Source organism: Nerophis lumbriciformis, linkage group LG04 (assembly GCF_033978685.3).
Source record: "Nerophis lumbriciformis linkage group LG04, RoL_Nlum_v2.1, whole genome shotgun sequence".
NCBI classification, from domain to species: Eukaryota; Metazoa; Chordata; class Actinopteri; order Syngnathiformes; family Syngnathidae; genus Nerophis; species Nerophis lumbriciformis.
In genome coordinates this window covers 57417501-57445000 of record NC_084551.2, presented here as the reverse complement: position 1 = coordinate 57445000, position 27500 = coordinate 57417501, and the positions used below count along the sequence as shown (strand labels likewise).

Genomic DNA, 27500 nt, shown 5'->3' with positions numbered 1-27500 from the left:
CACACACACACACACACACACACACACACACACACACACACACTCTTGAGTTAGAGACGCCCATGCAGGTGCGATACCGCCTTTGCGTCCGGGTTCTTGGGCCGAGTCGGCGACAACAAGACGGCGTGTTCGATATCACTCTCCAAAATAAAAGCTTACATTTCTGATGCTGTGTGATTTTGGTGTAAGCGATACAATGGAACACGTTTCAGTCGACAAGTGGAAACTCGGTGAGTCCTGTTGACTAAAGTGCCCGCTTAGGTCGACAGCGAACCGCAGTACAGCTCAAGTTCTGATACCCAAATGGGACGGGTGTTGTTGATAGGGGTCGCAGTGGGTTCATTTGTGTGTGATATCGTGTGCGATACAAGCAGTCTCGCAGTGTGTTCACTTGTGTGTGGTAACATGTGCGATACAAGCGGTCTCGCAGTGTGTTCACTTGTGTGTGATATCATGTGCGATACAAGCAGTTTTGCAGTGTGTTCACTTGTGTGTGATATCATGTGCGATACAAGCAGTCTTGCAGTGTTGTCACTTGTGCGTGATATCATGTGCGATACAAGTAGTCTTGCAGCATGTTTACTTGTGGGTGATATCATGTGCGATACAAGCAGTCTTGCAGCCTATTTACTTGCGTGTGATATCAAGTGTGATACAGGCAGTCCTACAGCGTGTTTACTTGTGATATCATGTGGGATACAAGCAGTCTTGCAGTGTTTTCACTTGTGCGTGATATCATGTGCGATACAAACAGTCTTGCAGCCTGTTTACTTGCGTGTGATATCATGTGCGATACAGGCAATCCTACAGCGTGTTACTTGTGATATCATGTGCGATACAGGCAGTCCTACAGCGTGTTTAATTGTATTATCATGTGCAATACAAGAAGTCCTGCAGTGTTTACTTGTGTGTGATATCATGTGTGATACAAGCAGTCCTGCAGCGTGTTTACTTGTGTGTGATATCATGTGCTATACAAGCAGTCCTGCAGTGTGTTTACTTGTGTGTGTGATATCATGTGTGATACAAGCGGTCCTGCAGCGTGTTTACTTGTGTGTGATATCATGTGCTATACAAGCAGTCCTGCAGTGTGTTTACTTGTGTGTGTGATATCATGTGTGATACAAGCGGTCCTGCAGCGCGTTTACTTGCGTTTGATATCATGTGCGATACAAGCAGTCCTGCAGAGTGTTTACTTGCGTGTGATATCTTGTGCGATATAAGCAGTCCTGCAGTGTGTTTACCTGCATGTGTTATCATGTGCGATACAAGCAGTCCTACAGCGTGTTTACTTGAGTGTGATATCATGTGCGATAAAAGCAGTCCTACAGCGTGTTTACTTGTGTGTGATATCATGTGCAATACAAGCAGTCCTGCAGTGTTTACTTGTGTGTGATATCATGTGCGATACAAGCAGTCCTGCAGCGTGTTTACTTGTGTGTGATATCATGTGTGATACAGGCAGTCCTGCAGCGTGTTTACTTGTGTGTGATATCATGTGCGATACAGGCAGTCCTGCAGCGTGTTTATTTGTGTGTGATATCATGTGTGATGCAAGCAGTCCTGCAGTGTGTTGACTTGTGTGTGATATCATGTGCGATACAAGCAGTCCTACAGCGTGTTTACTTGTGTGATATCATGTGCGATACAAGCAGTCCTGCAGTGTTTACTTGTGTGTGATATCATGTGCGATACAAGCAGTCCTGCAGTGTGTTTACTTGCATGTGATATCATGTGCGATACAAGCAGTTCTACAGCGTGTTTACTTGAGTGTGATATCATGTGCGATACAAGCAGTCTTACAGCGTGTTTACGTGTGTGTGATATCATGTGCGATACAAGCAGTCCTGCAATGTTTCCTTGTGTGTGATATCATGTGCGATACAAGCAGTCCTGCAGTGTTTCCTTGTATGTGATATCATGTGCGATACAAGAAGTCCTGCAGGGTTTACTTGTGTGCGATATCATGTGCGATACAAGCAGTCCTGCAGCGTGTTTACTTGTGTGTGATATCATGTGCGATACAAGCAGTCCTGCAGCATGTTTACTTGTGGGCGATATCATGTGCGATACAAGCAGTCCTGCAGCGTGTTTACTTGTGTTTGATATCATGTGCGATACAAGCAGTCCGGCAGCGTGTTTACTTGTGTGTGATATCATGTGCGATACAAGCTGTCCTGCAACGTGTTTACTTGTGTGTGATATCATGTGCGATACAAGCTGTCAGAGGTGTGGACTCGAGTCACATGACTTGGACTCGAGTCAGACTTGAGTCATGAATTTGATGACTTTAGACTCGACTTGACAAAATGTAAAAAGACTTGCAACTCGACTTAGACTTTAACATCAATGACTTGTGACTTCACTTGGACTTGAGCCTTTTGACTTGACATGACTTGACATGACTTGCTACTTTCCCCAAAACCCAAAGATGAAAAAGTTATTCGGGAGCGCTCCGTATTTTTCATTGTGTACTTGTCTATCAGCGTTGCGTGTGTCAGCTGGTGTGGTCTCAGTACAACAGCCAATCAAATTAGATCTACTTTGTTTTCATCACACAGCATTCATCCAATCAAATTGCAGGACAACCAACAAAGAAGACATGTCCAAACCACACGCCAGTGAACAAAAAATGATACCTAAAATAATTTTGTTTGGGTATAAAAATTACGAGGTGGTCAACACAAAACGGTTTGCAGTATGCAACACATGCGGTTCGAAAATTACTGATGGAGAGGCAACAACTTCCAACTTCGTCCGGCATTTGAAGTTGCACAAAGAACGGTAAGTTTTGAATGTAAGATAACGTTTATTGGCTAAGTAACGTGACTTTTATTTGCTGTGTAGTTAAATCAGTGAGGCTGTAAACTCACTGCTAACGTTATAACGTTATTGCAAACACGGGAATCTGTTGCAGTTCACTACCTTATTCATACTTTTTGTTCAGTGATTTTTTTTAAGCAGGGTTACGTTAGTCAATATATCACACGTAACGTTAGACGGCGGTCAGCAGCACCACGTATTTTAGCCACCTAAAAAAAGACAAAAATAGTAAAATAAAGGTCAGTTAAAATGTATACTATATTATGAATATGTGTACCGTTTTAGCTAGCTTTCTGACATACTGTTGGTTGTTTACCTCAGTGGTCCCCAACCACCGGGCCGCGGCCCGGTACTGGTCCGTGGATCGATTGGTATCGGGCCGCACAAGAATTATTATTATTTTTTTCTTTTTTTAATTAAATCAACATAAAAAACACAAGATACACTTACAAGTAGTGCACCAACCCAAAACAACTCTCTCCCCCCTTTTGTTCTGGGCATTGAACATGAAGACTCTTCCTTCACTGTTCCGAGTGGCCATGAGAGTCTTGGCAGTGCCTGCCTCCAGTGCTCCAGTGGAGCGAGTTTTCAGCCATGGTGGCATCATACTACGCCCCCATCGTGCACAAATGACTGACAGACTCTTGGCTAATTTGGTCTTTTGCAAATGCAATGCAGCATAGGGCCCTGACATATAAAAAGTACAACTTTTTTGTTATGTTCACGTATATGTCATGTTTTTTCAATGTTAACACTTTTGCACTTTATTTTTTAATGTGTTTGTTCTGTAAAGGAATGAGTTAATGTTTAAAATGACTGGTTAATAGTGCTATTATAAAGTGCAATGTCAGCACAATTTTCTTTCCTGCAATTTAAAATGCACTTGTTTTAATAAATAAATACAGCGTTTGAAAAGCATACACAATCTGTGTTAATATATTAGTCTGTGGTTAAAAGGACTTGAAAGGACTCGAAACTCAAAATGCAGGACTTAGGACTTGACTTGAGACTTTCCAGTCTTGACTTTGGACTTGACTCGGGGCTTGCCTGTCTTGACTCGGGACTTGACTCGGACTTGAGGGCAAAGACTTGAGACTTACTTGTGACTTGCAAAACAATGACTTGGTCCCACCTCTGCAAGCTGTCCTGCAACGTGTTTACTTGTGTGTGATATCATGTGCGATACAAGCAGTTCTGCAGTGTGTGTTTACTTGTATGTGATATCATGTGTGATACAAGCAGTCCTGCAGTGTGTTAACTTGCGTGTGATATCACGGTTATTTTAACCCAAATGATCTTTATTATCGTGGTATCGTTGAATGTGCTCAAAAAGTACTTTTACACACACTGACACATTTTTATCAAGTTTTTCTTTTCTAAATAGGGTATTTCCCGGACTATAGAGCACACTGATACATGCGATACATCAACTTTAGAAGAAAGAAATATGTTTCCATATATTTATGCTTCACTTTAGTCTTTTATCTCTTCTAATGGCTACACTTGATTCTTTTACATTTCAACATTTATTTCAATGAAAAGTCTGTCAGAAATAATCTGCTTCCTTTTGTGGTGTCCTACTCTGTATAACAGTCCTTGAACGCACCGTGACAACATGGTTGTCTTGTATTTGTGGAGTATAGAACACTCACTCTTTAGGCAGCCATTCTTACAACTAACTCCATCAATACTTTTTGTTTTTGAACAACATTGTATTCCAGTTCTATGATGGACTTCATTCCTCCAAAATATACATCAACAGCTGTGATGAAGTCATGTGTGATGTGACCTCAAGAAAACTGCTTTTGTTGAATAACATTGTACCCAAACTTTTTAACTGTCTGGACAGAACACATTTTTGGAGAGAAAAAAACAACCAAAAAACAAATAGATTATTTTGCTAAAAAGATGAAGAGTTAGTAACGTTCTAGAAGGTAACAAAGGAAAAGAGAAGGTGCTAAAAAGATGAAGAGTTAGTAATGTTCTAGAAGGTAACAAGAGTTAGCATGTGAGGACAGCCTTAAGCTAATCTGTGTCAGAAAGTATTTGATCTAAAAACAAAAAACAAAAAAAAAGTATTTTATCTTTTTAGACTGAATACTTTTCTTCTTTCCATTTTGACAGAAAAAACAAGTTTTGAATGCAATTGCAATTTTTCATATTAAACTAAGTGTTTTACATAGTTAATATTCTATATTATGATGACATTGTTATTATTATAATGACATTGTTATTATTATGATGACATAGTTAATATTCTATATTATGATGACATAGTTAATATTCTATATTATGATGACATAGTTAATATTCTATATTACGATGACATTGTTATTATTATGATGACATAGTTAATATTCTATATTATGATGACATTGTTAATATTCTATATTATGATGACATTGTTAATATTCTATATTATGATGACATAGTTAATATTCTATATTATGATGACATTGTTATTATTATAATGACATTGTTATTATTATGATGACATAGTTAATATTCTATATTATGATGACATAGTTATAGTCTATATTACGATGACATTGTTATTATTATGATGACATAGTTAATATTCTATATTATGATGACATTGTTAATATTCTATATTATGATGACATTGTTATTATTATGATGACATAGTTAATATTCTATATTATGATGACATTGTTATTATTATAATGACATTGTTATTATTATGATGACATAGTTAATATTCTATATTATGATGACAGTTATATTCTATATTACGATGACATTGTTATTATTATGATGACATAGTTAATATTCTATATTATGATGACATTGTTAATATTCTATATTATGATGACATAGTTAATATTCTATATTATTATGACATAGTTAATATTCTATATTATGATGACATTGTTAATATTCTATATTATGATGACATTGTTATTATTATGATGACATAGTTAATATTCTATATTATGATGACATAGTGGCTTCACAGTGGCAGAGGGGTTAGTGCATCTGCCTCACAATACGAAGGTCCTGAGTAGTCTTGGGTTCAATCCCAGGCTCGGGATCTTTCTGTGTGGAGTTTGCATGTTCTCCCCGTGACTGCGCGGGTTCCCTCCGGGTACTCCGGCTTCCTCCCACCTCCAAAGACATGCACCTGGGGATAAGTTGATTGGCAACACTAAATTGGCCCTAGTGTGTGAATGTGAGTGTGAATGTTGTCTGTCTATCTGTGTTGGCCCTGCGATGAGGTGGCGACTTGTCCAGGGTGTACCCCGCCTTCCGCCCGATTGTAGCTGAGATAGGCTCCAGCGCCCCCCGCGACCCCAAAGGGAATAAGCGGTAGAAAATGGATGGATGGATGGATGATGACATAGTTAATATTCTATATTATGATGACATTCATTGGTCTTTATTATTATTATTAGTATTGATAATAACTGCAAGTGGCGTTAAAAAGCCTGAAACTAGATTGGCTGACACCCTCAGGCCCCGCCTCCTTTCACCTTCCATCGTCATCATCATCGTCATCTTCATCATCACACACTTGATCTGCTGTGCAGCACAGCTGGAAGAAGAAGAAGAAAAAGAAAAGACCACAACCAAGTGTGTGTTGATGAATATCTGTTAACATGCAGGATGTGGTTCCTCTTTTTAGTCTTCTAACACACACACACACGCACACACACACACACACACACACACACACCTGCTAAAGTTACTAATGTACTATACGCGCGTGCGTGCGTGCGTGCGTGCGTGCGTGCGTGCGTGCGTGCGTGCGTGCGTGCGTGCTTGCGTATCCACCAGTCTTGTCACCTATAATTTTATACACACCCTTCCTATAAATACAAGATTTAAAAGTATTATTATAGGTTATGTATATATATATATATATATATATATATATATATATATATATATATTACTGTGTCTGTATATTTGTATCTCTTCTACATCTCCATCCTCAATTACTTCTCTTCTGTCTTCATCCTCACAAGACTGAAAGGTTGTGCTAGTCACAAATGTATTGACTGGATCATTGACATGAACGATGAGGTTTGTTTTTCTTTGAAGCGAGACCGTGATGAAATGTAGACATTAATCTGACTAAGACAGAATCAGCGGTGTGGGTCTCTTCTCTGCTCTGACTGGAGTGGAACTTTACCGTCATTGCACTTAAAAGTACAACAACAACAGACACACACCTGTGAGGTATGGCACACAATGTGGACGGTCATGTATGCCTTAATTTATTACCAAAGCTTTTTTGGACACTCAATTACTTTTAATTTTCTCAACTGATTTTTTTTGCATCAAATTATACTGACAATTTCATTGAAAAAAAAAAATGTGTTAGCAAAATGTGTGATTCAAAATTCAGTTTATAAAAATTCAGTGTATAAAAATTCAGTATTTAAAAATTCAGTGTTTAAAAATTCAGTATAAAAAGTCAGTGTGTAAAAATTCAGTGTAAAAAAAATCAGTGTATGAAATTGCAGTGTTTAAAATAGTCAGTGTTTAAAAATGTAGTATAAAAATCCCTGTGTAAAAAAAAAAGTGTATACAATTTCAATATAATTCATTGTTTAAAAAATTTAGTATAAAAAAATCATTGTGTAAAAATTCAGTGTAAAATAAATCAGTGTATGAAAATTCAGTGTTTAAAAAAATGCAGTGTTTAAAATAGTCAGTGTTTAAAAATGTAGTATAAAAATCCCTGTGTAAAAAAAAAAAGTGTATAAAATTTCAATATAAGAAAATTCATTGTTTAAAAAATTTAGTATAAAAAAATCAGTGTGTAAAAATTCAGTGTTTAAAAAATCAGTATAAAAATATCACTGTTTGAATAAATAAGTGTATAAAAATTCAGTGTATCCATCCATCCATCCATCCATTTTCTACCGCTTATTCCCTTCGGGGTCGCGGGGGTCGCTGGAGCCTATCTCAGCTACAATCGGGCGAAAGGCAGGGTACACCCTGGACAAGTCGCCACCTCATCGCAGGGCTAAAAATTCAGTGTATGAAAGTTATTTGTTTAAACATTTAGTATAAAAAAATCACTGTTTAAAAAAAAAGTGTATTCAAATTCAGTGTAAAAAAAAAAAAATCAGTGTATGAAAATTCTTTGTTTAAAAAATGCAGTGTTTAAAATATTCAGTGTTTAATAATTCAGTATAAAAAATCACTGTTTAAAAAAAAAAACTATAAAATGTCAATATATGAAAATGTTTAAAAAATTTAGTATAAAGAAATCAGTGTCTTAAAATTCAGTGTAAAAAAATCTGTCTATGAAAATACAGCATAAAAAAATCCATCCATCCATCCATTTTCTACCGCTTATTCCCTTCGGGGTCGCGGGGGGCGCTGGAGCCTATCTCAGCTACAATTGGGCGGAAGGCGGAGTACACCCTGGACAAGTCGCCACCTCATCAGTGTGTGAAAATTCAGTGTTTAAAAAATCAGTATAAAAAAATCACTGTTTAAAAAAATCAGTGTGTAAAAATTCAGTGTCAAAAATCAGTGTATGAAAATTCAGTGTTTAAAAATTCAGTATTAAAAAATCACTGTTTAAATAAACAAGTTTTTAAAAATTCAATGTATGAAACTTAATAGTTTAAAAAATCAGTATAACAAAAATCACTGTTAAAAAAAAGAAGTGTATTAAAATCCAATGTAAAAAATCATTGTTTAAAAATTCAGTGTAAAAAAAAAAATCAGTGTATGAAAATTCAGTGTTTAAATATTCAGTGTTTAAAAATTTAGTATAAAAAATCACAGTTAAAAAAAAAGGGTATAAAATGTCAATATATGAAAATTAATTGTTTTAGACTTAGACAAACTTTAATGATCCACAAGGGAAATCGTTCAAATTATTTAAAAATTTAGTATGAAGAAATCAGTGTGTAAAAATTCAGTGTAAAAAGTTCAGTGTATGAAAATAATTGTTTAAAAATTCAGTATAAAAAAATCACTGTTTAAAAAAATAAGTGTATGAAAATTCAGTATAAAAAAAATCAGTGTGCAAAAATTCAATTTATGAAAATTCAGTGTATAAAATTTCAGTGTATGAAAATTCAGTGTTTAAAAATTCAGTTAAGTACAAAAAAAATCCAGTACAAAAAAATCAGTGTTTAAAAATGCAGTGCTGAAAAATGAGCTGCTTCAAAAAGCATGACTCATTTCCGGTAAATTGAGACTGAAGCAATGGATCCCAGTCTCAGAAGTAGCCACACTGAACTTTGAAACACTGAATTTTTTTACACTGAGTTTTTACACACTGAATTTTTAAAGATTGAATTTTTATACACTGAATATAAAAAGACTGATTTTTTAAACACTGAATTTGTATACATTGCATTATTTTATGGTGGTTCGGGCATCTGGTCAGGATGCCACCCGATCGCCTCCCTCGGGAGGTGTTTAGGGCACGTCCGACCGGTAGGAGGCCACGGGGAAGACCCAGGACACGTTGGGAAGACTACGTCTCCCGGCTGGCCTGGGAACGCCTCGGCATCCCCCGGGAAGAGCTGGACGAAGTGGCTGGGGAGAGGGAAGTCTGGGCTTCCCTGCTTAGGCTGCTGCCCCCGCGGCCCGACCTCGGATAAGCGGACGAAGTGGCTGGGGAGAGGGAAGTCTGGGCTTCCCTGCTTAGGCTGCTGCCCCCGCGGCCCGACCTCGGATAAGCGGAAGAAGATGGATGGATGGATGGATGGATGGATGCATTATTTTACTCAGACTTTTTATATACTGAATTTTTAAACACTGAAATGTTTAAACTCTAAAAAAAAATTTACACTGACTTTTTAAACACTGGATTTTTCACTGTATTTTGTTACAATAAATTTTTTTACACTGAATTTTAAAACACTGAACTTTGAAACACTGAAATTTCGAAACACTGAATTTTTTTACACTGACTTTGTGAACACTGAACTTTTAAAGTTTTAATTTTAATACACTGAATATAAAAATACTGATTTTTTAAACACTGAATTGTTATACATTGCATTTTTTTACACTGAATTTTCAAACACTCAAATATTTTAACACTAAAAAATTTTTACACTGACTTTTTAAACCCTGAATTTTTTACTGAATTCTGTTACAAGGAATTTTATTACACTGAATTTTTAAAGACTGATTTTTTTTTTTTACCCTGAATTCTTTTACACTGAATTTTTATACACTTAACTTTAAAACATTGACTTTTGAAACATTTTGTCAACAAATTTATTTTCGATGAAGTCGTCGTTATAATTGGATGCAAAGAAATTCAGTTCACAAAATTCAAACGCCAAAAAAATAATTTACATAAAACCCCAACTTTAGTGTGTAGATTATGGGGTTTGTTTTGATTTTTTGTTGCCACCTTAAAAATGTTAATACTGTAAGTATTGTATGTTTTTATGCAGCTGTTTGATTGTAATGTGCATCTTTGTTGTAGTTTTCATTAACACATTTGGAGGTGTTGAAATCGCCATGTAAAATCGCTAATGCTAATCAGTAGCATGTCAATAGCAAGGCAAATGTATATTAGCATCAAGCTAGCACATTTTTGTAAAAGTAAAACTTTACTTGCGGTGGAGCATTTTTTTTAGCCAATTGCTTAGTAGGCATGTAAAATTACTTAAAGGTAGTTAGGCTGAGTCCGCTCTCAGTGCTGCTGGAGTGACCGCCAAGTGCAACCGGGCGTGACGTCACACGCAACCCAGGTATCAAAACCTGGCAACTGTGGATTCCACGTGAATCGGTGCCCAGTAGGACCAGGGGGGGGTCGGTTTGACCAAAAAAAGGTACCGGATTTGGCATCTATCTCGATTAACTACACTTTTTTTTTGTTTCAGGTCCACGACCTCGTCTGAACTCTAAGACCAGGACAACAAAGGAGGAGTGAGACGGGAATCAGACTCGCAACTTCTTCAGTGTTTATGGACTGCAGGTAGGATTATTTTATTCATTTATTATCTGCTGGGTCCGTCACAAAAAACACTTAAAAAAATAAATAAATACATTTGGTTTTAAAAGACATCAAGTTGTAAAAATAAGAAATAAATAGATAAGTATTTCACAAATCAAATATAATTTAAATACAAGTATTACATAATACAATTCTCATAGGGATGAATTGCCCAAAAAATACATTTGACGCAATGAGCATTGTTAAGGTTACTAATTAATTGTCCAGTTAAATTGGAAATGAATTAAAATGCTGAACATAATCCAAACATGATATATTTCCTTAGATAATAATAATTACATTGCTGTGCTCTGGACGTCTGGCTGGGGGGTCGCTTGAAGCCGTCGTTCTTTGAAGATGGCGCCGAGTGTTCGAATCCCTGAGTTTTAGGTGTAACTGTACAAAATGAGCTTGAGAGCTAGCCTAAAATGTCAGCATGCTTACATTAAAATGCTATTTTTTTAGCGTGTGCTAACAGTTAGCATGTTTCACAAAACAAGTTCTATGACTCTACGGTGTATGGCTGCGGAAGTAGTGAAAAACGTGTAAAATGAGCAGAAAAAGTTAGCATGCTTATGTTAGCTTGCTAGCATGCTATCGTTTGCATGCTAACAGCTAACAAGTGTCGCATGCCAAGTTATATGACTTTGAGGTAAACGGTTGCAAAAATAGCTCAAAAGGTTAGCATGTTCACGTTTGAATGCTAACATGCTAATGTTAACATATTAGCAGTTAGCATGTGTCACGTTCCGAGTTATATGACTCTTAAGGTCTGCGGAATTAGAGAAAAAAGTTGAAAATTAGCAAAAAACTAATTAGCACATTAATCTTAGCATACTAGGATGCTAACATTAACATGCTAACAGCATGTGTCACATATCAAGTTCTATGACTCTACGGTGTATGGCTGCGGAAGTAGAGAAAAACGTGTGAAATGAGCAGAAAAAGTTAGCATTCTTATGTTAGCTTGCTAGCATGCTATCATTTGCATGCTAACAGTTAACAAGTGTCACATGCCAAGTTATATGACTCTGGGGTAAACGGTTGCAAAAATAGCTCTAAAAGTTAGCTTGTTCACGTTTGAATGCTAACATGCTAATGTTAACATATTAACAGTTAGCATGTGTCACATTATGAGTTATATGACTCTTAAGGTCTGCGGAATTAGAGAAAAAAGTTAAAAATTAGCAAAAAACTAATTAGCACATTAATCTTAGCATACTGGGATGTTAACATTAACATGCTAACAGCATGTGTCACATATCAAGTTCTATGACTCTACGGTGTATGGCTGCGGAAGTAGAGAAAAACGTGTGAAATGAGCAGAAAAAGTTAGCATTCTTATGTTAGCTTGCCAGCATGCTATCATTTGCATGCTAACAGTTAACAAGTGTCACATGCCAAGTTATATGACTCTGGGGTAAATGGTTGCAAAAATAGCTCAAAAAGTTAGCATGTTTACGTTTGAATGCTAACATGCTAACGTTAACATGTTGACAGTTAGCATGTGACACCTTCCGAGTTATATGACTCTAAGGTCTATGGCTGCGGAATTAGAGAAAAAAGTTTAAAATGAGCAAAAATGTTTTGGACATTAATGTTAGCATGGTCGCATGCTAACAGTTAGCGTGTGTGACATATCAAGTTCTATGACTCCAGGGTGTATGGCTGCGGAATTAAAGAAAAAAAAAAAAATTACTAGCATGCTAACGTTATAAAGCTAGCACATGACTGGGTAAGAAGAAATACCAAAATGCACTCTTTGTTGGTGTAGTCATCGGAAGTAGCAACCAAGCAAGCATAAAACCTTAGCATCAAAAACAGGTTGGCATGCTAACGTTCTCACAAGTATGCTAACAGTTAAGGTGTGCTGGCTGACTTGCCACAAGTCCATATATGGGTGTACGGCATTCACTTCCTGTTTGTTGTGTTTGCTAAGCGAGGACATGTGCTGCCAGTGTGTCTAATGTTGTGTCCCTGGAAAGAGTGACCTTGGTCTGGTGGTTAACAACGGCGAGGAGGGAGCTTGTCTGGTGGTTAACAACGGCGAGGAGGGAGCTTGTCTGGTGGTTAACAACGGCGAGGAGGAAGCTTGGGCCCTCCGTCTTGCTTTGACGGCGCCATGGAAAAGGGCCACTTGAAATGCATTGGCTGCGGTGGAGGAGGGGCCTGTGCTGGGAGGGGGCGGAGCTAACATCTGTGGAGATGTAGAAAGTGATGAGCGTGTGAATATTTGATAAGTGCAGCCTGGAAGTGAATCCTCTGTGGTTTATCATGGCCATTATAAACATCTTCAATAATTGATCCACAAACTTCATTTGTACGTTTGATTGGCAACCATGTGTCTTCTTCCTCAGCCTTTATTTAGCAAATACTACAAAACATGCACATTTTACTAATATAAGCCAGTGTTACTGCAAACGTGTGTGTGTGTGTGTGTGTGTGTGTGTGTGTGTGTGTGTGTGTGTGTGTGTGTGTGTGTGTGTGTGTGTGTGTGTGTGTGTGTGTGTGTGTGTGTGTGTGTGTGTGTGTGTGAGAGATGAAGCATGTGATGTTGGGTCTGCAAGACTGACTGGTGACTACCATGTGTCTGTGGACTGCTGAACTAACACACACACACACACACACACGCACACACACACACACACACACACACACACACACACACACACACGTTTGCAGACTTCCAAGAAAGAAAGAAAGAAAGGGTGAAATAATGGCATGTGAACTTCCAGTTCCACATCAAGTTGTGTAAAAGTCACAATCATTGAAGATGTCTTGGAAAGCAATTATTTGTTGCCCAATTTTACTGTGTGTGTGTGTGTGTGTGTGTGTGTGTGTGTGTGTGTGTGTGTGTGTGTGTGTGTGTGTGTGTGTGTGTGTGTGTGTGTGTGTGTGTGTGTGTGTGTTTATCTGTGTGTATATGTGTTTATTTTTGTGTATGTGTGTGTATAAATGTGTGTGTATCTGTTTGAAATGTTTGTGTCTATGTGTGTATGTGCTTAGTTTTGTGTAAGCGTGTACATAAGTGTGTGTATCTGTTTGAAATGTGTGTCTATCTGTGTATGTGTTTAGTTTTGTGTAAGTGTGTGTGTATATATGTGTGTGTATCTGTTTGAAATGTTTGTGTCTATGTGTGTATGTGCTTAGTTTTGTGTAAGCGTGTACATAAGTGTGTGTATCTGTTTGAAATGTGTGTCTATCTGTGTATGTGTTTAGTTTTGTGTAAGTGTGTGTATATATATGTGTGTATCTATTTGAAATGTTTGTGTTTATCTGTGTGTACGCGTTTAGTTGTGTGTGTGTGTGTATATTTGTGTGTGTATCTGTTTGAAATGTTTGTGTACGTGTGTATGTGTTTATATTTGTGTATGTGTGTACATGTATATATGTGTGTGTATCTGTTTGAAAAGTTTGTGTCTATGTGTGTATGTGTTTATATTTGTGTATGTGTGTACGAGTGTATATAAGTGTGTGTATCTGTTTGAAATGTTTGTGTCTATCTGTGTGTATATATGTGTGTGTGTATCTATTTGAAATGTTTGAGTCCATTTGTATGTGTTTAGTTTTGTGTACGAGTGTGTATGTGTGTATCTGTTTGAAATGTGTGTGTTTATTAATGTGTGTTTGTGTGTATGTTTATCTGTTTGTGTGTTATTCTGTGTGTACGTGTTTCTGTTTGTGTACATGTGTTTATCTGTGTTTGTGTGTCTGTTTTTTTGTTTATCTGTGTGTATGTATATTTGTGTGTATATGTTTGAAATGTGTGTATGTGTTTAGCTTTGTGCGTGTGTGTTTCTGTTTGAAATGTGTGTGTTTATCTGTGTATGTGTTTAGTTTTGTGTATGTATGTTTATATATGTGTGTGTATCTGTTTGAAATGTGTGTGTCTATCTGTGTGTATGTGTTTAGTTTTGTGAACGTGTGTATGAATGTGTGTATCTGTTTGAAATGTGTCTATCTGTGTGTATGTGTTTGGTTTTGTGTGACTATGGAAAAATGTGTATCTGTTTGAAATGTGTGCGTTTATCAATTTGTATGTGTTTGTGTGTATTTGTGTGAATGTTTACCTGTTTGTGTGTTATTCTGTGTGTACGTGTTTCTGTTTGTGTACGTGTGTTTATCTGTGTGTGTGCATTTGTGTGTAAGTGTGTTTATCTGTAATGTGTGTATTTATTTGTTTGTATGTACGTGCGTTTATTTGTGTGTCTGTGTAATTGTGTTTATCAATTTTTCATTTCGTGCTTATTTGAGTGTGTTTGCATGCACGTGTGTGTTAATTTTTGTGTATTGTGTGTATCCGTGTGTTTGTTTCTGTCTACGTCTTTTTGAATGTGTGTGTGCGTGTGTGGATTCCGTGCTCCAGTTGCTGGTGTGTCAAAAGAGGAAGTTGTGCGTCTGCCGTTTCCTCTTTTCGGGTCACGGGGTGTGGACCAGCGAGCTCCTGTGACTCCCCGCCGTGTGCTGCTGGTGATTCAGCTCTGCTCGTCAGACACTCGTCACAAACGGCAGTTCAGGGAAAGTGAGAAGACAAAAACACACCCCCTTTATATCCGGAATGCAAGGGGAATTCCCAAGAGTTTTAGGGTGTTTATCGATTGTTGTTGGGACAAAATGCAGCACATGCCAGTTATGTCACATGTTACACCTCATTGTGTCACCTGTTACAACTCATTGTGTCACATGTTACACCTCATTGTGTCACATGTTACACCTCATTGTGTCACCTGTTACAACTCATTGTGTCACATGTTACACCTCATTGTGTCACCTGTTACACCTCATTGTGTCACCTGTTACACCTCATTGTGTCACATGTTACACCTCATTGTGTCACATGTTACACCTCATTGTGTCCCCTGTTACACCTCATTGTGTCACATGGTACACCTCATTGTGTCACCTGTTACACCTCATTGTGTCACCTGTTACACCTCATTGTGTCAGATGTTACACCTCATTGTGTCACATGTTACACCTCATTATGTCACATGTTACACCTCATTGTGTCACATGTTACACCTCATTGTGTCACCTGTTACACCTCAGTGTGTCACATGTTACACCTCAGTGTGTCACATGTTACACCTCATTGTGTCACATGTTACACCTCATTGTGTCACATGTTACACCTCATTGTGGCACATGTTACACCTCATTGTGGCACGTTACACCTCATTGTGTCTCCTGTTACACCTCATTGTGTCACATGTTACACCTCATTGTGTCACATGTTACACCTCATTGTGGCACATGTTACACCTCATTGTGTCACCTGTTACACCTCATTGTGTCACATGGTACACCTCATTGTGTCACCTGTTACACCTCATTGTGTCACATGTTACACCTCATTATGTCACATGTTACACCTCATTGTGTCACATGTTGCACCTCATTGTGTCACATGTTACACCTCATTGTGTCACATGTTACACCTCATTGTGTCACATGTTACACCTCATTGTGGCACATGTTACACCTCATTGTGTCACATGTTACACCTCATTGTGTCACATGTTACACCTCATTGTGTCACATGTTACACCTCATTGTGGCACATGTTACACCTCATTGTGTCACATGTTACACCTCATTGTGGCACCTGTTACACCTCATTGTGTCACCTGGTACACCTCATTGTGTCACATGTTACACCTCATTGTGTCACCTGTTACACCTCATTGTGTCACGTTACACCTCATTGTGTCACATGTTACACCTCATTGTGTCACCTGTTACACCTCATTGTGTCACATGTTACACCTCATTGTGTCACATGTTACACCTTGATGTGTCACATGTTACACCTCATTGTGTCACATGTTACACCTCATTGTGTCACATGTTACACCTCATTGTGTCACATGTTATTCTTATGTTACCTTGTAGAACGTTACGAACTCGTCATCTTTGTAGCACCTTCTTTTTTATTTTGTTACCTTCAAGAATGTTACTAACTCGTCATATTTTAGCACCTTCTCTTTTCTTTTGTTACCTTCTAAAACGTTACTAACTCTTCATCTTTTTAACACCTTATTCTCTTTTGTTACTTTCTAGAACGTTACCAAGTCGTCATCTTTTTAGCACCTTCTCTTTTCTTCTGTTACCTTCTAGAACGTTACTAACTCGTCATATTTTTAGCACCTTCTCTTTTTTGTTACTATCTAGTATGTTACCAAGTCGTCATCTTTTTAGCACCTTCTCTTTTCTTTTGTTACCTTCTAGAATGTTTCTAACTCGTCATCTTTTTAGCATCTTCTCTTTTCTTTTGTTACCTTCTAGAATGTTACCAAGTCGTCATCTTTTTAGAACTTTCTCTTTTTTGTTACCTTTTAAAAACGTTACTAACTCATTTTTTTAGCCACTTTTCTTTTCTTTTGTTACCTTCTAGAACGTTACTAACTCGCCATCTTTTTAGCACTTACTCTTTTTTTGTTACCTTTTAGAACGTTACTAACACGTTTTTTTTAGCCACTTCTCTTTTCTTTTGTTACCTTCTAGAACGTTACTAACTCTTCATCGTTTTAGCAACTTCTCTTTTCTTTTGTTACCTTCTAAAACATTACTAACTCTTCATCTTTTTAACACCTTCTCTTTTCTTTTGTTACCTTCTAGAATGTTTCTAACTCGTCATCTTTTTAGCATCTTCTCTTTTCTTTTGTTATCTTCTAGAATGTTACTAACTCGTCATCTTTTTAGAACTTTCTCTTTTTTGTTACCTTTTAGAACGTTGCTAACTCTTCATCTTTTTAGCACCTTCTCTTTTCTTTTGTTACCTTCTAGAACGTTTCTAACTTGTCATCTTTTTAGCATCTTCTCTTTTCTTTTGTTACCTTCTAGAACGTTTCTAACTTGTCATCTTTTTAGCATCTTCTCTTTTCTTTTGTTATCTTCTAGAATGTTACTAACTCGTCATCTTTTTAGAACTTTCTCTTTTTTGTTACCTTTTAGAATGTTACTAACTCTTCATCTTTTTAGCACCTTCTCTTTTCTTTTGTTACCTTCTAGAACGTTTCTAACTTGTCATCTTTTTAGCATCTTCTCTTTTCTTTTATCTTCTAGAATGTTACTAACTCGTCATCTTTTTCGAACTTTCTCTTTTTTGTTACCTTTTAGAACGTTACTAACTCATTTTTTTAGCCACTTTTCTTTTCTTTTGTTACCTTCTACAACGTTACTAACTCGTCATCTTTTTAGCACTTACTCTTTTTTTGTTACCTTTTAGAACGTTACTAACTCGTTTTTTTAGCCACTTCTCTTTTCTTTTGTTACCTTCTAGAACGTTACTAACTCTTCATCTCTTTAGCACCTTCTCTTTTCTTTTGTTACCTTCTAAAACGTTACTAACTCTTCATCTTTTTAACACCTTATTTTCTTTTGTTACTTTCTAGAACTTTACTAACTCGTCATCTGTTTAGCACCTTCTCTTTTTTTGTTACTATCTACTATCTACGTTACCAAGTCGTCATCTTTTTAGCACCTTAGCTTTTCTTTTGTCACCTTTTAGAACGTTACTAACTCTTCATCCTTTTAGCACCTTCTCTTTTCTTTTGTTACCTTCTAGAACGTTACGTTAGTGTGTGTGTTGTGTTGTCCATCGTTTGAAGTGTCCCACCAACTTTAGCAAACACAGGAAAAGGAAACCGATCAAGATCAGTTAGATTTGCAACATCGTGTGTGTGTGTGTGTGTGTGTGTGTGTGTGTGTGTGTGTGTGTGTGTGTGTGTGTGTGTGTGTGTGTGTGTGTGTGTGTGTGTGTGTTAAAGCAAGTGGTCCTGTAATGTTTAAATCAAATCAACTTTAGTAAATATTGTCACTGTAGTTTTTTGAACGAGACATTTTCAGCAGACATTTGGCCATAACGCATGTCACATATTCTCAATCAAATGTACAATCATGTATATACAGTATGTAATGACATGTATATACAGTATGTAATGACATGTATATACAGTATGTAATGACATGTATATACAGTATGTAATGACATGTATATACAGTATGTACATAAGACGGCAACAATAAAAAACATTTCAAATGTAATTTATATAATAAAATCATAATAAAACAATCATAATTGATATTTATGAGTGAAATAATACATCAGTTGTAGTCATTTTATCTTATGTCAGAGTGTGTCTGACTTATCTTATCTTATGTCAGAGTGTGTCTGACTTATCTTATCTTATGTCAGAGTGTGTCTGACTTATCTTATCTTATGTCAGAGTGTGTCTGGCTTATCTTATCTTATGTCAGAGTGTGTCTGACTTATCTTATCTTATGTCAGAGTGTGTCTGACTTATCTTATCTTATGTCAGAGTGTGTCTGACTGTGTTGCAGATGTATAAATATCATCTTTATTGACATAATACAATAATTACATAATCCTAGCATCACTTTGTTTGTCACCTCATATTTTCTTATGATAATAATAGTTTATGATACTGCTAATAATAGTTTATGATACTGCTAATAATAGTTTATGATACTGCTAATAATAGTTTATGATACTATTAATACTAGTTTATGATACTGCTAATAGTTTATGATACTGCTAATAATAGTTTATGATACTGTTAATACTAGTTTATGATACTGCTAATAATAGTTTATGATACTATTAATACTAGTTTATGATACTGCTAATAATAGTTTATGATAAAGTTAATAATAGTTTATGATACTGCTAATAATAGTTTATGATACTATTAATACTAGTTTATGATACTGTTAATACTAGTTTATGACACTGCTAATAATAGTTTATGATAAAGTTAATAATAGTTTATGATACTGCTAATAATAGTTTATGATACTGCTAATAATAGTTTATGATACTGCTGACAATAGTTTATGATACTGCTAATAATAGTTTATGATACTATTAATACTAGTTTATGATACTGCTAATAATAGTTTATGATACTGCTAATAATAGTTTATGATACTGTTAATACTAGTTTATGATACTGCTAATAATAGTTTATGATACTGTTAATACTAGTTTATGATACTGCTAATAATAGTTTATGATAAAGTTAATAATAGTTTATGATACTGCTAATAATAGTTTATGATACTATTAATACTAGTTTATGATACTGTTAATACTAGTTTATGACACTGCTAATAATAGTTTATGATAAAGTTAATAATAGTTTATGATACTGCTAATAATAGTTTATGATACTGCTAATAATAGTTTATGATACTGCTAATAATAGTTTATGATACTATTAATACTAGTTTATGATACTGCTAATAGTTTATGATACTGCTAATAATAGTTTATGATACTGTTAATACTAGTTTATGATACTGCTAATAATAGTTTATGATACTATTAATACTAGTTTATGATACTGCTAATAATAGTTTATGATAAAGTTAATAATAGTTTATGATACTGCTAATAATAGTTTATGATACTATTAATACTAGTTTATGATACTGTTAATACTAGTTTATGACACTGCTAATAATAGTTTATGATAAAGTTAATAATAGTTTATGATACTGCTAATAATAGTTTATGATACTGCTAATAATAGTTTATGATACTGCTGACAATAGTTTATGATACTGCTAATAATAGTTTATGATACTATTAATACTAGTTTATGATACTGCTAATAATAGTTTATGATACTGCTAATAATAGTTTATGATACTGTTAATACTAGTTTATGATACTGCTAATAATAGTTTATGATACTGCTAATAATAGTTTATGATACTATTAATACTAGTTTATGATACTGCTAATAATAGTTTATGATAAAGTTAATAATAGTTTATGATACTGCTAATAATAGTTTATGATACTATTAATACTAGTTTATGATACTGTTAATACTAGTTTATGACACTGCTAATAATAGTTTATGATAAAGTTAATAATAGTTTATGATACTGCTAATAATAGTTTATGATACTGCTGACAATAGTTTATGATACTGCTAATAATAGTTTATGATACTATTAATACTAGTTTATGATACTGCTAATAATAGTTTATGATACTGCTAATAATAGTTTATGATACTGTTAATACTAGTTTATGATACTGCTAATAATAGTTTATGATACTATTAATACTAGTTTATGATACTGCTAATAATAGTTTATGATAAAGTTAATAATAGTTTATGATACTGCTAATAATAGTTTATGATACTATTAATACTAGTTTATGATACTGTTAATACTAGTTTATGACACTGCTAATAATAGTTTATGATAAAGTTAATAATAGTTTATGATACTGCTAATAATAGTTTATGATACTGCTAATAATAGTTTATGATACTGCTGACAATAGTTTATGATACTGCTAATAATAGTTTATGATACTATTAATACTAGTTTATGATACTGCTAATAATAGTTTATGATACTGCTAATAATAGTTTATGATACTGTTAATACTAGTTTATGATACTGCTAATAATAGTTTATGATACTGTTAATACTAGTTTATGATACTGCTAATAATAGTTTATGATAAAGTTAATAATAGTTTATGATACTGCTAATAATAGTTTATGATACTATTAATACTAGTTTATGATACTGTTAATACTAGTTTATGACACTGCTAATAATAGTTTATGATAAAGTTAATAATAGTTTATGATACTGCTAATAATAGTTTATGATACTGCTAATAATAGTTTATGATACTGCTAATAATAGTTTATGATACTATTAATACTAGTTTATGATACTGCTAATAGTTTATGATACTGCTAATAATAGTTTATGATACTGTTAATACTAGTTTATGATACTGCTAATAATAGTTTATGATACTATTAATACTAGTTTATGATACTGCTAATAATAGTTTATGATAAAGTTAATAATAGTTTATGATACTGCTAATAATAGTTTATGATACTATTAATACTAGTTTATGATACTGTTAATACTAGTTTATGACACTGCTAATAATAGTTTATGATAAAGTTAATAATAGTTTATGATACTGCTAATAATAGTTTATGATACTGCTAATAATAGTTTATGATACTGCTGACAATAGTTTATGATACTGCTAATAATAGTTTATGATACTATTAATACTAGTTTATGATACTGCTAATAATAGTTTATGATACTGCTAATAATAGTTTATGATACTGTTAATACTAGTTTATGATACTGCTAATAATAGTTTATGATACTGCTAATAATAGTTTATGATACTATTAATACTAGTTTATGATACTGCTAATAATAGTTTATGATAAAGTTAATAATAGTTTATGATACTGCTAATAATAGTTTATGATACTATTAATACTAGTTTATGATACTGTTAATACTAGTTTATGACACTGCTAATAATAGTTTATGATAAAGTTAATAATAGTTTATGATACTGCTAATAATAGTTTATGATACTGCTGACAATAGTTTATGATACTGCTAATAATAGTTTATGATACTATTAATACTAGTTTATGATACTGCTAATAATAGTTTATGATACTGCTAATAATAGTTTATGATACTGTTAATACTAGTTTATGATACTGCTAATAATAGTTTATGATACTGTTAATACTAGTTTATGATACTGCTAATAATAGTTTATGATAAAGTTAATAATAGTTTATGATACTGCTAATAATAGTTTATGATACTATTAATACTAGTTTATGATACTGTTAATACTAGTTTATGACACTGCTAATAATAGTTTATGATAAAGTTAATAATAGTTTATGATACTGCTAATAATAGTTTATGATACTGCTAATAATAGTTTATGATACTGCTAGTAATAGCTTAGGATACTGCTAGTAATAGTTTATGATACTGCTAATAATAGTTTATGATACTGTTAATACTAGTTTATGATACTGCTAATAATAGTGAATGATACTGCTAATAGTTTGATACTGCTAATAATAGTTTATGATACTGCTAATAGTTTATGATACTGCTAATAATAGTTTATGATACTGCTGATAATAGTTTATGATACTGCTAATAGTTTATGATACTGTTAATAATAGTTTATGATACTGCTAATAATAGTTCAGATGAAGGACATTCATTTGAATAACAAAGTTAGAATATATATATATATATATATATATATATATATATATATATATATATATATATATATATATATATATTTGGTTTGGTTTGTTTGTTTCTAACATTTACACCACATTAACATTCCTCCTCCTCTTCCTCCTCCTCTTCTTCCTCCTCTACTGCCTCCTATTTTTTCTCCACCTCCTCTACTTCCTCCGCCTCCTCATCTTCCTCTGCTTCTTCCTCTACCTCCTCCACTTTCTCCTCTTCCTCCGCCTCCTCCTCCTCTGCTTCCTTCTCCTCCTCTTCTTCCTCCTCCGCTTCTTCTTCCACCTCTTCTTCCTCTGCCTCCTCCTCTTCTTCCTCTGCCTCCTCCTCTTCCTCCTCCTCTTCCTCTTCCACTTTCTCCTCTTCCTCCGCCTCCTCCTCTTATTCCTCCTCTAATGCCTCCTCTTTTTTCTCCACCTCCTCTTCTTCCTCCTCTACCGCCTCCTCTTTTTTCTCCACCTCCTCTTCTTCCTCCGCCTCCTCATCCTCCTCTTCTTCCTCTGCCTCCTCTTCTCCCTCCTCTACCTCCTCCTCTTCTTCCTCTGCCTCCTCATTTTCCCCTGCTTCTTCCTCTGCCTCTTCCTCTTCCACTTTCTCCTCTTCCTCCGCCTCCTCCTCTTCTTCCTCCTCCCCCTCCCCCTCCTCCACACACCTCCTCTTCTCCCTCCACCTCCTCCTCTTCTCCCGCCTCCCCCTCCTCCACACACCAACAAGTCAAAGAGGAGAAAGAAGTCATGCGTGGAGGAGAAACGGTACGAGCTTCCTCTTCATCATCTTACTTTCTGCTTAGCTGTGTGTGTGTGCGTGTGTGTGCGTGTGTGCGTGTGTGTGTGTGTGTGTGTGTGTGTGTGTGTGTGTGTGTGTGTGTGTGTGTGTGTTCTACCTGCTTGATGAAGTCATGTGTTAGAATTCAGTTCAGAGTGAAAGCTTGTTTTTGTGAGTTCAGTTTGAAAACATTGAGTTTTATTTCTGTTTTTATGTTTTCAGTGTAAAGAATTGTGTATAAAAAACATTGTATAAAACTTCAGTGTGAAAAAATAACATTTAAAAAAAAATTAAATTTAGTGTAAATAACATGGCAGACCGGGGTGGTGGTTCCACTCTTTAAAAAGGGGAACCGGAGGGTGTGTTCTAACTATCGTGGGATCACACTCCTCAGCCTTCCCGGTAAGGTCTATTCAGGTGTACTGGAGAGGAGACTACGCCGGATAGTCGAACCTCGGATTCAGGAGGAACAGTGTGGTTTTCGTCCTGGTCGTGGAACTGTGGACCGGCTCTATACTCTCGGCAGGGTCCTTGAGGGTGCATGGGAGTTTGCCCAACCAGTCTACATGTGCTTTGTGGACTTGGAGAAGGCATTCGACCGTGTCCCTCGGGAAGTCCTGTGGGGAGTGCTCAGAGAGTATGGGGTTTCGGACTGTCTGATTGTGGCGGTCCGCTCCCTGTATGATCAGTGTCAGAGCTTGGTTCGCATTGCCGGCAGTAAGTCGGACACGTTTCCGGTGAGGGTTGGACTCCGCCAAGGCTGCCCTTTGTCACCCATTCTGTTCATAACTTTTATGGACAGAATTTCTAGGCGCAGTCAAGGCGTTGAGGGGATCCGGTTTGGTGGCTGCAGGATTAGGTCTCTGCTTTTTGCAGATGATTTGGTCCTGATGGCTTCATCTGGCCAGGATCTTCAGCTCTCACTGGATCGGTTCGCAGCCGAGTGTGAAGCGACTGGGATGAGAATCAGCACCTCCAAGTCCGAGTCCATGGTTCTCGCCCGGAAAAGGGTGGAGTGCCATCTCCGGGTTGGGGAGGAGATCTTGCCCCAAGTGGAGGAGTTCAAGTACCTCGGAGTCTTGTTCACGAGTGAGGGAAGAGTGGATCGTGAGATCGACAGGCGGATCGGTGCGGCGTCTTCAGTAATGCGGACGCTGTATCGATCCGTTGTGGTGAAGAAGGAGCTGAGCCGGAAGGCAAAGCTCTCAATTTACCGGTCGATCTACGTTCCCATCCTCACCTATGGTCATGAGCTTTGGGTTATGACCGAAAGGACAAGATCACGGGTACAAGCGGCCGAAATGAGTTTCCTCCGTCGGGTGGCGGGGCTCTCCCTTAGAGATAGGGTGAGAAGCTCTGTCATCCGGGGGGAGCTTAAAGTAAAGCCGCTGCTCCTCCACATCGAGAGGAGCCAGATGAGGTGGTTCGGGCATCTGGTCAGGATGCCACCCGAGCGCCTCCCTAAGGAGGTGTTTAGGGCATGTCCGACCGGTAGGAGGCCACGAGGAAGACCCAGGACACGTTGGGAAGACTATGTCTCCCGGCTGGCCTGGGAACGCCTCGGGATCCCCCGGGAGGAGCTGGACGAAGTGGCTGGGGAGAGGGAAGTCTGGGCTTCCCTGCTTAGGCTGCTGCCCCCGCGGCCCGACCTCGGATAAGCGGAAGAAGATGGATGGATGGATGGATGGTAAATAACATTGTATAAAAATTCAGTGAGGAAAAAACTGTGTATAAAAACAGTGTAAAAAACATCATATAAAAAAAAGTGTAAAAGCATTGTATAATTCAGTGTAAAAAACAGTATATAAAAATTCTGTGTAAAAATACTTGCATAAAAATTCTGTGTAAAAAAAAAGTGCGTAAAAAAACATTGTTTAATAATTCAGTGTAAAAAACAGTGTAAAAATACTTGTATAAAACAGTGTAAAAAAAAGTGTATACAAATTCAGCGTAAAGAATACTTCTATAAAAAATGTGTAAAAAAACATTGTATAATAATTAAGTGTTAAAAACACAGTATAATAATTCAGTGTAAAAAAACATAGTATAATAATTCAGTGTAAAAAAAAAAGTGTATAATAATTTAGTGTATAAAAACATAGTATAATAATTCAGTGTAAAAAACAGTGTAATAATTCAGTGTAAAAAAACAGTGTAATAATTCAGTATAAAAAAACATTGTATAAAAAACAGTGTATAATAATTAAGTGTTAAAAACATAGTATAATAATTCAGTGTATAAAAAAACAGAATATAGGAATTGTGTCCAAAAGAGTGTCTTGCAGGAATGTGAGGTGAGTAAAGTTCAGACACCTGATTGTTGCACTCTTACTTTACAACAATTATTCCTGCTCTGACACTGCATTTTATAAACACTGCATTTTATAAACACTGCACTTTATAAACACTGCATTTTATAAACACTGCATTTTATAAACACTGTATTTTATAAACACTGCACTTTATAAACACTGTATTTTATAAACACTGCACTTTATAAACAACATTGTGGCTCACACATTTCTATTCAATGAAAATGTCAGCATCATTTCATGTAAAACAGAACAAAAGAAGTCAGTTAGTCCACAAACACTTTTCATCCAGGCAGGAGTGTCACATGACACTTCTGAACAGGAAGTTTGTGTCACATGACACTTCTGAACAGGACGTTTGTGTCACATGACACTTCTGAACAGGAAGTTTGTGTCACATGACACTTCTGAACAGGAAGTTTGTGTCACATGACACTTTTGAACAGGAAGTTGCTGTAGTTTGTGTCACATGACACTTCTGAACAGGAAGTTTGTATCACATGACACTTCTGAACAGGAAGTTTGTGTCACATGACACTTCTGAACAGGAAGTTGCTGTAGTTTGTGTCACATGACACTTCTGAACAGGAAGTTTGTGTCACATGACACTTCTGAACAGGAAGTTGCTGTAGTTTGTGTCACATGACACTTTTGAACAGGAAGTTGCTGTAGTTTGTATCTCATGACACTTCTGAACAGGAAGTTTGTGTCACATGACACTTCTGAACAGGAAGTTGCTGTAGTTTGTGTCACATGACACTTTTGAACAGGAAGTTGCTGTAGTTTGTGTCACATGACACTTTTAAACAGGAAGTTGCTGTAGTTTGTGTCATTTGTACTTGTACTTGTGTTGTCTTCTCCGCATATTTGATGTAACAACCAAGTCATCATGCATTCTGCTCTTTACTGGCCTGGATCCCAGCTTGCTTTTATTTTGAAGGGTACATTACACCAGGGGTGTCCAAGCTTTTCGCCCTGGGGGACGCATTGGGCTACAGAACAATTGGTCGAGGGCCGAAAGCCGACTGCATGTAAAGATTAGTTGTTGCAGCCCTTATATATATATATATATATATATATATATATATATATATACACACATATGTCACATGACACTTCTGAACAGGAAGTTGCTGTAGTTTGTGTCATATATATCATATCATAACACCTGAGCAGTGCCAGAAACTCATCGACTCCATGCCACGCCGCATTAACGCAGTAATTGAGGCAAAAGGAGCTCCAACCAAGTATTGAGTATTGTACATGCTCATATTTTTCATTTTCATACTTTTCAGTTGGCCAACATTTCTAAAAATCCCTTTTTTGTATTAGCCTTAAGTAATATTCTAATTTTGTGACACACGGAATTTTGGATTTTCATTTGTTGCCACTTCAAATCATCAAAATTAAATGAAATAAACATTTGAATGCATCAGTCTGTGTGCAATGAATAAATATAATGTACAAGTTACACCTTTTGAATGCAATTACTGAAATAAATCAAGTTTTTCAAAATATTCTAATTTACTGGCTTTTACCTGTGTGTGTGTGTG

At 35.9% G+C, this 27500-nt stretch overlaps 1 protein-coding gene across 1 annotated transcript in view; it reads left to right on the top strand.

Moving 5' to 3' along the window:
• LOC133604802 (zinc finger and BTB domain-containing protein 7B-like) overlaps positions 1–27500 on the top strand; it is a 48134-nt gene that overhangs the window by 2453 nt on the left and 18181 nt on the right. Inside the window, exon 2 of the mRNA XM_061958116.2 lies at positions 10656–10750. The gene's annotated coding sequence lies outside the window, so the exon portion shown is untranslated. The remainder of the gene's footprint in view (positions 1–10655; positions 10751–27500) is intronic.